The sequence below is a fragment of the Microtus pennsylvanicus genome, chromosome 2 (assembly GCF_037038515.1).
Source record: "Microtus pennsylvanicus isolate mMicPen1 chromosome 2, mMicPen1.hap1, whole genome shotgun sequence".
NCBI classification, from domain to species: Eukaryota; Metazoa; Chordata; class Mammalia; order Rodentia; family Cricetidae; genus Microtus; species Microtus pennsylvanicus.
The window spans coordinates 32,018,604-32,030,118 of record NC_134580.1 but is presented as its reverse complement, the minus strand read 5'-3'; positions in this window follow the sequence as shown (position 1 = coordinate 32,030,118).

Here is an 11,515-nt window from a genome sequence, read left to right as displayed (position 1 = left end):
TAGAAACTGGTGTTTGTTTTTTATTCAAGGATTCATAGAATAGACCAGATCCAAAAGTAGAGCAAAATTAGGTCTTCTAGAAGACTAGTAACAGTATAAAGGATACTGAGTTGATATGCCTTCATCCTTACTCCTCTGCTTGAGTTCTTGTGACAGGCCTACCCAGAAGCACTCCCTGTACTAAAGAGGGGACTCACCCTTGGGAAGTTCATTTAATCATTCCCAGCCTCTAAGCAGTCACCATGCTCCAGCTTGTACACTCCTGACTTGCACACTCCTGGCTTGCACACTCTGGTTTGCACACTCCTGGCTTACACTCTCCTAGCTTGCAAGCTCCTAGCTTGCACACACCTGGCTTGCACGCCTCTGGTTTGTATGCTCCTGGCTTACATTCTCCTGGCTTGTATGCTCCTTGCTTGCACTATCCTGGCTGGCACATTCCTAGCTTACACTCTCCTGGCTTGCACACTCCTGGCTTGTACACGTAGGGAGATTTGGGCATCATCACTCATCCTGTGGTGGGTTTTTTGGTGATGCAGCTGCTTCTGAGTCACCCATGTTTCTGTAAGAAACCCCGATAAGCCCACTGACTCTACAAACTAGAGTTGAGTAGCATAGTTTCTTTACACTGTTATCAGTCCCCTATCTGAGATGACTAGATACTGGTTCATGTGTCTCCAGGAAAAGTCATAGAACAACATACACGCACACATGCACAGCACATATGAATATGAACGTGCACATACATATAGATTTCATTGAATAGGGGCTTATAATATGTACTGCTTTTTACCCTGATAGTCACTTAGTCTATTGTGCCATTACTACTTCCCACCGAGACAGCCAACAATTACAGCAAATCCTACCACATCCTCGGCACTGCACCAGGACCAAGGAAGGAGAGAATGCAGCTTCTGTCTGGAATTTACTCTTTAGAGTAAAAGAAATTTGCCAAATAACATCTTTATGTGATAATTCTGTCTCTCTCCACCCCCTCTTATTTAAAGCATTTTCCCATCGGCAGGTCCCAAGAGTTAAGTCTCCAGGGTATAATCTGGGACCTTTGCTGTGATCAACCCAGTCACATGACATTTGAACTCTCTTATTCCAACTGTGGTGGTTTGAAAGAAAATGGCTGTCAGAGGGAATGACATTATTAGGAGGTGTGGCCTTGTTGGAGGAAGTATGTCACTGTGGGAGCTGGCTTTAAGATCTTTTTGTGCTCAAGATTTCCTCAGTATGACTATCATTCAACTTCCTGATGCCTTCTGGTCAAGATGTTGCCAATACCATGTCTGCTGGTAACCACCATGCTCCCTGCTATGATGATAATGACTTGAAACTCTGAAACTGTGAGTTTCAGTTAACGTTTTCTTTGTAAGAGTTGCTGTAGTCTTAGTGTCTCTTCATAGCAATAGAAACCCTGACTAAGACACCGACCTTGCTTCATTCATCAATTCCTTCATGTTGATCCTAAGCACATTGTCTAGACAAGCCTGCACCTCAGAAAGTGTGTCCTAGGAGCCTGGCCTGAGCAATGAGGGAGCCAAAAGATGACTGGCACCTTGAATGGGATTGGAAGGGAGGCTCACTCTCTTCTGGAAGGATCTAGTGACCTGGAGAGAATGGGGAACACTCTGGAGTCCTTGAAAACTTTACTGGTAAAGGATCAGGGATGATAGGTAACTCTCTATGTGGGGAGAAGAATTTGTTTTTTTTTTTGAATTCTTTTTTTTAATTTATTTTTTCATTGAGAAAAGGAAGAAAAAAAACCAAGTTTCCACCTCCTCCCAGCCTCCCAATTCCCTCACCCTCCTCCCACCCTTTTCCCCCTCCTCCCACCCTTTTCCCCCTCCTCCCACCCTTCTCCCCCTCCCCCCACTCCTCTCCCCCTCCCTCTCCAGTCCAAAGAGCAGTCAGGGTTCTCTGCCCTGTGGTAAGTCCTAGGTCCTCCCCCCTCTGTCCATATCTAGGAAGGTGAACATCCAAACTGGCTAGGCTCCCACAAAGCCAGCACATTGCGTAGGATCAAAACCCCGTGCCATTGTCCTTGGCTTCTCATCAGCCCTCATTGTTCGCCATGTTCAGAGAGTCCAGTTTTATCCCATGCTTTTTCAGTCACAGTCCAGCTGGCCTTGGTGAGCTCCCAGTAGATCAGCTCCACTGTCTCAGTGGGTGGGTGCACCCCTCGTGGTCCCGACTTCTTTGCTCATGTTCTCCCTCCTTCTGCTCCTCATTGGGACCTTGGGAGCTCAGTCTAGTGTTCCAGTGTGGGTCTTTGTCTCTATCTCCATCCATCACCAGATGAAGGTTCTATGATGATATGCAAGATATTCGTCAGTATTGCTATAGGATAGGGTCATTTCAGGTTCCCTATCCTCAGCTGCCCAAGGAACTAACTGGGGACCTCGGCTTGGGCTCCTGGGAGTCACTCTAGGTTCAAGTCTCTTGCCAACCCTAAGGTGGCTCCCTTAACTAAGAATTGTGCTTCCATGCTCCCCTATCCAACCTTCCTTTATCCCAATCCTCCTTTTTCCCCAAGTTCCCCCCATCCTCCCCTTCTCCCTTTTCTCTCCCCATCTCCCCTTACCCCCATCCCACCCCACGGGGAGAAGAATTTGTAAGGAAATGGTGGAAGCAGGGGTTTACAAATGTCTGGGAAAGCAGTGGACATCTGTATGAGACATCCAGAGAAAGCAATTGTTATCTTCAATCCACCTATTGTATTGTCTTCCCAGCCCACCTATTTTCTCCACTCATTCAGAATGTTTTCTTCTCTTGATAACCTAGCTTGAATTCCCAGTTCACTGATGTCATGAGTTATCTTAACGTATCCTTGCTGAACAGAGATGCTGCCTTCCCTGCCTCCAGATGGCTCCATTCGCCTCTTCTCATCTACCTGCTATTATTAAGTTTGTCTTCCCGAATTCTGTTCTCACTCCCACTGTTCCAATCATCCGTGGATGCTTCAAGTCAGGCATCATATTTACTAAATTGGGATTACTATAGCTAAGGCCAAATAGTTCTCACTTGAATGCCCATAAACTCAATTCATTGCCATTTTGCAAGATGCAGGGTCTTAGCTGGTCATTTATTCAAGATGTACATAGACCACTAGGATTTGAGACATTTCTTCTAACAGTTTTGCCTGGCTTTCCAAAGTCATTGGTGCTCAGACAGAATTAGACATGGTTTTTAATTCATTGCTGAGTCAGCCAGATTTCCCTCTACACATGTAGCCAAATCTCTGAGTCTTTTGTTTGGGATTCCTGTTTCTTCCTCCACACCTACTTACCTATCTACCCACCTACCTGCCTACGCATGCATGCACACATGCACACAAAGACAACAAACTCCTGCTTCTCCTTCCACACCTACCTGCCTACGCATGCATGCACACAGCATACAAACACACACACACACACACACACACACACACACACACACACACACACTCCTGCTTCTCCTTCCACACCTACCTGCCTACGCATGCATGCACACAGCATACAAACACACACACACACACACTCCTGCTTCTCCTTCCATACCTACCTACCTATGCATGCATGCACACAGCATACAAACACACACACACACACACACACACACACACACACTCCTGCTTCTCCTTCCACACCTACCTGCCTACGCATGCATGCACACAGCATACAGACACACACACACTCCTGCTTCTCCTTCCATACCTACCTGCCTACGCATGCATGCACACAGCATACAAACACACACACACACACACTCCTGCTTCTCCTTCCATACCTACCTACCTATGCATGCATGCACACAGCATACAAACACACACACACACACACACACACACTCCTGCTTCTCCTTCCACACCTACCTGCCTATGCATGCATGCACACATGCACACATGCACACAAACACAACACACTCCTGCTTCTCCTTCCACACCCACCTGCCTACGCATGCATGCACACAGCATACAAATGCACACATGCACACAAACACTCCTGCTTTTTATGTTTTGAATCACGAAGCATAAATAACCTTTGCCTGCAAATTTTGGAGAAGAAAAACTGCACTGACAAGAGGGTACTCCACATGGTGGGTGCTCTCAGATGACTCCTCTGTTGTAGTTCATAAGGATGGCACAACTGGATAAGTGCTAATATGTGCTGAGTGCTTACTGTGCATCCAGACTGTCCTTAAAACAGCTGGGTTCTGCAGCCACTCTGAGTAGATCTTATTATCTTCATCTCATCACTAGAAAAAAAAAGCACATGTCCTAAACAACTTCACCAAGATTGGGTAACTATGAAGAGGGGAGCCAGGTCTGAACTCTGCCAACCTCAGAGTTAATTCAATACAAAGATGCAGAGACAAGAGGTTTTGTACATGATTCTCACCTTGTGACTCATGATGTCAAATGAGTGTTCTAAGGTCTTTTTGACTATTCTAGTCTTTAAATTTTTAAAAAGAAATCACATTCATGTATTCAGGGGGTATACACATGTGCCACAGTCATATCACAGCTTGTGGGAGTCAGTTCCCTCCTACCATGTGTGTTTGACCTTAGTGGTCCTGCTGGGTCCCATGTGCCTATGGGGCCATCTCGCTGGCTTTCTCCTCTGGTCTTCCCGTGAACTGGCCAAGTGTTCTCAGTGCAGCCACAGTACCAGCACATGTCTTGGCAGTGGTCAATAGTTTTGTGCAGTAAATGTGGCTGTGCTCTTCTGGGGGGTGTGGCACAGCTCATGGGGAACATTCAGCTTGGTGGTGGAGTGTGTGGGCTGCCCTAGGTTCTTATTTCACTCTTGTCATGAACCCTTATGCATAACCTGAACTTCATAACTGACATGGTGGTCCCAGTGGTTTTGTTAGATCATTGCTGTCCTGAACAGTAAGATCTGGGGAGGAAGGAAGCTATCTCCAATCCACTGTTGAATCCCTGGCTCCCAAGCCTCTGACGCCAGGCTGCATCCTCACTGCTTGAGGCAGGGTTGGGTACAATGATAATAATGGTAATAGCTTCACTATGTTTGTTTTCTAGTGGCCCAGGGTCCTACAGAATTCCATAGTTTTAGATTTCCTTCAGCATGCGGGGTGGGGACTGGAGAGAGGGGTCCATCGAGGGAAGCGCTGCTGTTCTGTCCATGGTGCTGAAACGGATCCTGCGCAAACTCTCTCCCTCTCTCCCCCCTCTCTCTCCCTCTCTCCCTCTACCTCCCTCCCTCCTTCCCTCCCTCCCTCTCCCCCTCTCTCTTTCTCTTTCATGCATATGTGCATGCATGCATGTGTGCATGCATGCATGTGTGTGTGTGAGTTGTCTTTCAGAGCTTCCTCCATCTCAACTCCAATCCCTGCTACTTTTGCTGTTGTTGCATCTGAGTTAGGATATTTCTTGTCTAAAAATTAAATGAACTTTTGATTCAAAGCACAACTCTAAAATAGGCCTAGAATACATCCCACTTTGTTTTCTATAAAAGCAAGACATGAAATCATGTGTCCTTTGAAGTTGTTAAGGGGAAGGCTTGCACGTCTTTGTGTTTTCCCCTTTGCCTTGATTCCTGGAGAGTGTCTGTACCTGCTGATCGCAATGTGTACTTCCTCTTCTCATGTGGATTATTATTTCTAATTTAATTCTTTTATAGGGGGTGAGAGAGATGTGAAAAACCTAGAAAACTGATCTTCTCTTTAAGGATATATTAGTGATGAGTGACATTACAAACCTCAAGCTCCCAGAGATAGTAAACAAGCAAATTAAAACCTTTACAAATTATAGCTATTTATTTACATGTATGAGTGCATGGGGGTGCCACAGGGTGCAAGTGGAAGTCAGAGACCAGCTTACAAGAGTAGGTTCTTTCCTTCCACTATGTGGGTTCTAGGGATTGAACTCAGCTTATCTGACTTGGTGTAAGCATCTTTATCCTCTGAGCCATACTGCAGTCCTGAGTAAGTGATTTTAAAATGTCCACAATGTTATTCATTAATCTGATGATGAAATTATGTCTTTCTTAAAGGGGTGTTTCAAAGACTAAATTAAATAATAAACATAAAATTCACCTTATAAAATGAGAGATGACCTGGGTATGGTGGCACACACCTTTAATCCCAGCACTCAGGAGGCAGAGGCAGGCAGATCTCTGTGAGTTCAAAACTATCCTGATCTACAGGGTAAATTCCAGGATAGAAGGGGCTAAGTAATGAAACCCTGTCTCAACCTCTCCCCAAACAGATCTTAAAATGAGAGATGATCTTATATATGTTTGCAAATTTAGTTTATTGGCCTTAATATATACTCTTTAAATAAAGGGGCTCTGCCAGATAATATCCTGTGCATTCAGTAAGCACCTGTTGACCAACAGACCAGTTAAACAGTGCACACACTGGCAGGGCTTGGCACAGCTTGTCGTTGAACTCAGTGCGAGATTTGAACACCATTATTTCCAGGGTTACTGTTATGAATTCATTTCTGAAGAATTATCTAGAAATAACTTCAGAAACCATCAAGAGGAACCTAATTTTAAACACTTATATTTCCTCTAAAACACTCTCCACAATGGCAGCCATTCTCCTGCAGTGGGGCACTCCCATACAGCCTTATAAGTGTCTTTCATGAGTCTAAGTTCTCCTTCAGAGGTCCTAGGAAGACACAACCTGAGCCCCTTGTGTGTAAGTCTCCAAATGTGAACGTGGGTTTCCCTTCGCTAAGTTTTATTTTTCAAGGCACCACTTCTATTTCCCTTGGGGTGCCCCTGACTTCTTCAGTTTTTCCCCACAAAATCTTCTGGATAGTCCAGGAACGGGGTGAGCACAGGCCTTCTCTTTGAGCATCTCTAGCCTGGCCTGGGCCTTTGGCAACCCCTCCCTGTGGTGACTCACCCTGAGCTGGCACCACTGTCCTCGTCATTGCAATATTATACCTCTTGTTCTGAGCTGCACAGAAGCTTTGTTTGCAAGCATGTGAAGGATTTTTGATTAATCTCTGCTAAGTCTTTCTTTGTACTAGTTCAAGCTCCAAAGCACCAAATTGCTTTAAGATTCTGCTCCAACCATACGTCTGACTTGGTACTTGTATTAGGCTCTAGTCAGTAGACATTCCTCTTCCTGCCAAACCCACCCACCCTGGTCGGCCTCCATCTCATGTTTTCTAACATCTCATCAAACTTGACTCTTCCATTTCTCCGCATCAACAGCGAGGGTGTTAGGCCCAGAAGCAATGTCAGGCTCATTGCTGTCCTCAGATGCCCAGCTGCAGAGAACAGAGGGCCTGTGGGGAGTGTGAATCCAGACATGGAAGGATAGCTTCTCACACCCCACCACTCACTGTTGGGCTGCTTTCCACAAATGAAGCCAGTAGGAATCTCCCTAAAGTCACTTCCCAGAGGGGTATTCTTATCTCTACAAAGGGATCCCAGTCCCTCTGCTCCTAGCCTTGCCTTCAGCTCTGTAACGTTCTCCTCATTCTCTTTCTCTTCCAGTCTAATCAGCTAATCCTCTAATCAGCTGCCGGGTGCTTTACAGGTCTTCCTCTGCCTGTTTCTGTTTGTCTTTGTGTTTCTTCCAGTTCTACCTTATAGGGGTGATGGTAGAGGGAGCAGGGCAAGTAAAGGAGAAACATTCATCCCAGGTAGACAGGTGAGGGGGGATAAGAACTCTGCACAACCAGGAATGTGGAGTCCAGTGGGATAGCCCTGGTTTCTCATCTGACCTCTTCACTTGGGTGACACCTTCCTGGGACTGGGGTGTTGCAGCTGCTGTATTGCAGCCTTGCAGTGACATCCAGCTCCTCTTAACTCAGACCTGTGAAGTCTGACCAGCTGGACCAATAGTTGCACCTTCACAGGAAAAGAGGGACCCACAGACTTGGCCTCTTGCTTTCGTTTGGTCCTTGTCACCTTTTGCTGCTCTGCCCTGGCTCAGGCATCAGAATTGTTCTCTGAAGATTCATGGACTGTGCCTTTGTCCTCCCTTCCACATGTTCCACAGGATCCCAGGAGCCCAGCCAAAATTATCTGCTGGACCTGAAGACAGGCTCACAGCCTTGCCAAATTTAGATTTGGTGCAGATGATGCCAGGATTCACCCCCTGTGATTTTCTTTATTTCTGAGGACTTCTGAGAAGATGTAAGTAATAAAGACTCAAATATTTGTGAACTGGCTTCTGCCATGGGATCCTGTTCCACCCACCACCCCAAAGCCACACTGACTCAAGGATTTACCCTGCTCAGGAGTGGCCCACCTTTGGTCCATTGCTTAATGCTTAGAAGATGCTAATCTCACTGTATCTTTTTTTAAAATCATTGTTTTCTCTGCTCTCTTGCTTGGTCTGCCGTCCCAGTTAACTTTCTGTTGCTATAACACAACACTGACCAAATCAACTTGTGGAGGAAAGGGTTTATCTGACTTCACATTTCTATGTCACAGCCCTTTTATTTAGGGGAACCAAGGCGAGAACTGGGAACTGAAGCAGAGACTAGGAAGGAGTGCTGTTTATTGGCTTGCTCTTCACTTCCTGCTCAGCTTGGTATTTTGGACAATCCAGGACAATCTTCCCAAGGTGGCACCACCCACAGTGGTCTGGGCTTTCCCACATCACTTTTGAACCAAGGCAGTCTGATGGAGATGGTGCCTCACTTAAGTCTGTCTTTCCAGACGACTCTAGTCTGTGATAAGTTCACATGGCCAATACTCCTTCAACAACATTGTGGTTGTCTCTGAAGGTTATTTTGGTCTTTAAAAATTACATGTAAGATACATTATTTAGTATTTGATGCCTTTGGTTCATCATAATCTTTCTGAGAGCCACCAGAATTCTGAATATATTTGTCTTGCAGTGCTGGAGATCAAACCCAGAGCCTCATTCATGCTTGGTAAGCATTTTCTGCAAAGCCATATATATACTCAGTGTCGTAAAGAAAATATTTTATTGTGTGATTCTTTTGCCCAGCCTGTGGTTTGCACCTCCTGTCTTCTTCTCCCCTTCTCTCCTCTCCACTTCCCTCCCTTCCTCTTCTCTCCTTTCCTCTCCCCTCCCCCACCTCTTCTCTCCCTCTCCTCTCCCTTTCTCTCCTCTCCTCTCTTCTCCTCTCCCCTCCCCTCCCCTCCTCTCCTCTCCTCTCCTCACACTCCCCAAATGAGCATTTCACCAATTCCCCCTAGAAGGAAATAAATACCTAGAGAGTAAACAAGCCTCTGCATGTTTATCTACTCTGAACAGGATCAGGATACTGGAGTGTCGAGGCAATTGGTTGCTGAGATGGAATCTCCCTGCTGGCTGCATCTATTTCAAACTTAATTCACTATTCATGCTTTTGTCAGCTTCACATAGGGTCGCAGAGTGAAATATTTTGTCTGGGAGCCACAAAAGGCTGTGCATTTCATAGATGGCAGGTTGCCCATTTGTCAGACTAGATAAGTGAAGGGGCTTTAAAAGCTGAGGATGCCCCATGAATGTCAAGATACCTCCCTTTATAGGAAGATGTCTGTAAGTGTACTTATCACTCAGGGTTCTCTACAGTAATAGAATTTATAGAATGAATATTGTTCTACACAGAAAGGGGGTTTATTAGAATGACTTACAGGCTGTGGTCTAACTAATACAACAATGTTTGCCTATGAATGGAAGGTCTAAGAATCCAGTAATGTTCAGTCCACAAGGCTATTTGGTCTTCAGTAAATGCAGGAATCTCAAAGAATCAGGTTCTAATGTCAGTGAAGGAATTCTTGCTAGCAAGAGGGAGAGCAAGCAGGCGGAGAGCAAGCTTCCTTCTTCCATGTGCTTTATAGAGGCTGGCAGCAGGAGGTGTGGTCTGGATCAACATCTGGATCATAAGTGGGCTTTCCCACATCACATGATTTACTTAAGACAAAGACTTCCCTCTGAGGTGTGCCCAACCAATTGGGTTTCAGTTGATTCCAGATGTGGTCAAGCCGACAACCCAGAACAGGCATATGCTGGTGACACTCCAGGACTCCCCTGTGTTAGCAGGGTGCCCGCGTCTGCTCAGCAGATCACAAAGGGCTGCCATGCACCTGAGCCCCTTCACAGTTCAACTGCTCGCAGCAGGGCCTAGGGGATCTGCCCTGCCCTGCCCTGCCCTGCCCCATGCTTTGCACACATTGCTCCACCAGCTTCCTGTACCTCTGCCCACAGGGCATCTCCTTCACCTCTCTTTCTGAGACAGGCAGATAGTGCAGGACCACCCTTCACGTTCCCCTTTTGAAGGCACTGGGCCACACAAGGAACCAAGGGCACTATTTAGATTTTTGAGTGAAGTTCATTTGCACATCTGCAGAAAACAGCCTTCTGTTGCATGCTCCCCACCCCCCAGGTCTGCCCTCCATTCTGCTTCCCCAGACCTGATTCCCTCAGCATCAGGGGTGCCACACTAGAAGTAACCCAAGGCCTCTTTGAAGCTGAGTCCCCAAATTGTAAGCAGCAGAGTCCTCTCTTTAGGAGATGGGCTCCGTGGGGTGGGGAGCAGAGGACTCAAAAGGGACTACACACTGACATTCCATTTCCCCACCTCCCATCTCGTCTGAGCTCTAAGGTTCTAGCAGGTCTAGAGTGAACCCCTTGCTCAAGCTCTTACTGGTGTCTCTTGGCAGCCACGACTTCATTCTTAGATCAGGAGGAAGGATGGGAAAAGATTCAGGACCCTGGTTGGTGGAGTTTAGAAGGGGGTAAAGAGTGTAGAACACTGATGAAGAACAATGGATGTGGGAGCGCCACCCAGCCTCTATGGCTACCTAGTGTGGCTGTGCTGAGATTAAATGTGAGCACCACCACCGTCTGGCCTGTGTGGCTACCTAGTGTGGCTGTGTTGGGATTAAAGGTGTGTGCCACCACTGCCTGGCCTCTATGGCTAACTAGTGTGGCTGTGTTGGGATTAAAGGTGTGTGCCACCACTGCCTGGCCTCTATGGCTACCTAGTGTGGCTGTGTTGGGATTAAAGGTGTGTGCCACCACTGCCTGGCCTGTGTGGCTACCTAGTGTGGCTGTGTTGGGATTAAAGGTGTGCACCACCACTGCCTGGCCTATATGGCTGGCTAGTGTGGCTGCTTTGCATTCTGAACTTCAGGCAAGCTTTACGTATACAAATGAAACCCCACTACAGTCCTCTTTCTGGAGAACACTAGGCTTTGCCTTTGGGACTGGAGTCATCAAAGTCAGTCTTTGCTGCGGAAGGGAAACGAAGGCAAATGTTAGAGGTGAGCGACGTGGCATACTGCATAACAGTTCAAAGAGAACTTTTCTCACATGTGGCCTTATTGGTAACCCTAGGGGGAACCTATCATTATTAAATTTTATTGATGAGAAGTCTGGGTAGTTGTAATATGAGCCGAGAGTTGGGCTTGGGATGCAGGATGCATTGTCCTTATCAGAGCTTGAGAGAGGGTGCCTGTGACCTCTGTGACCTCTGGGGCCTCTGGAGCCTGGCCAGGAGTCTGTCTAGCTGCCTGGATTTGCCTCTTTGATTCCCTCCCACAAGTTCTCTTCCCATGAACGTGAGTCTTGAAGAACATTG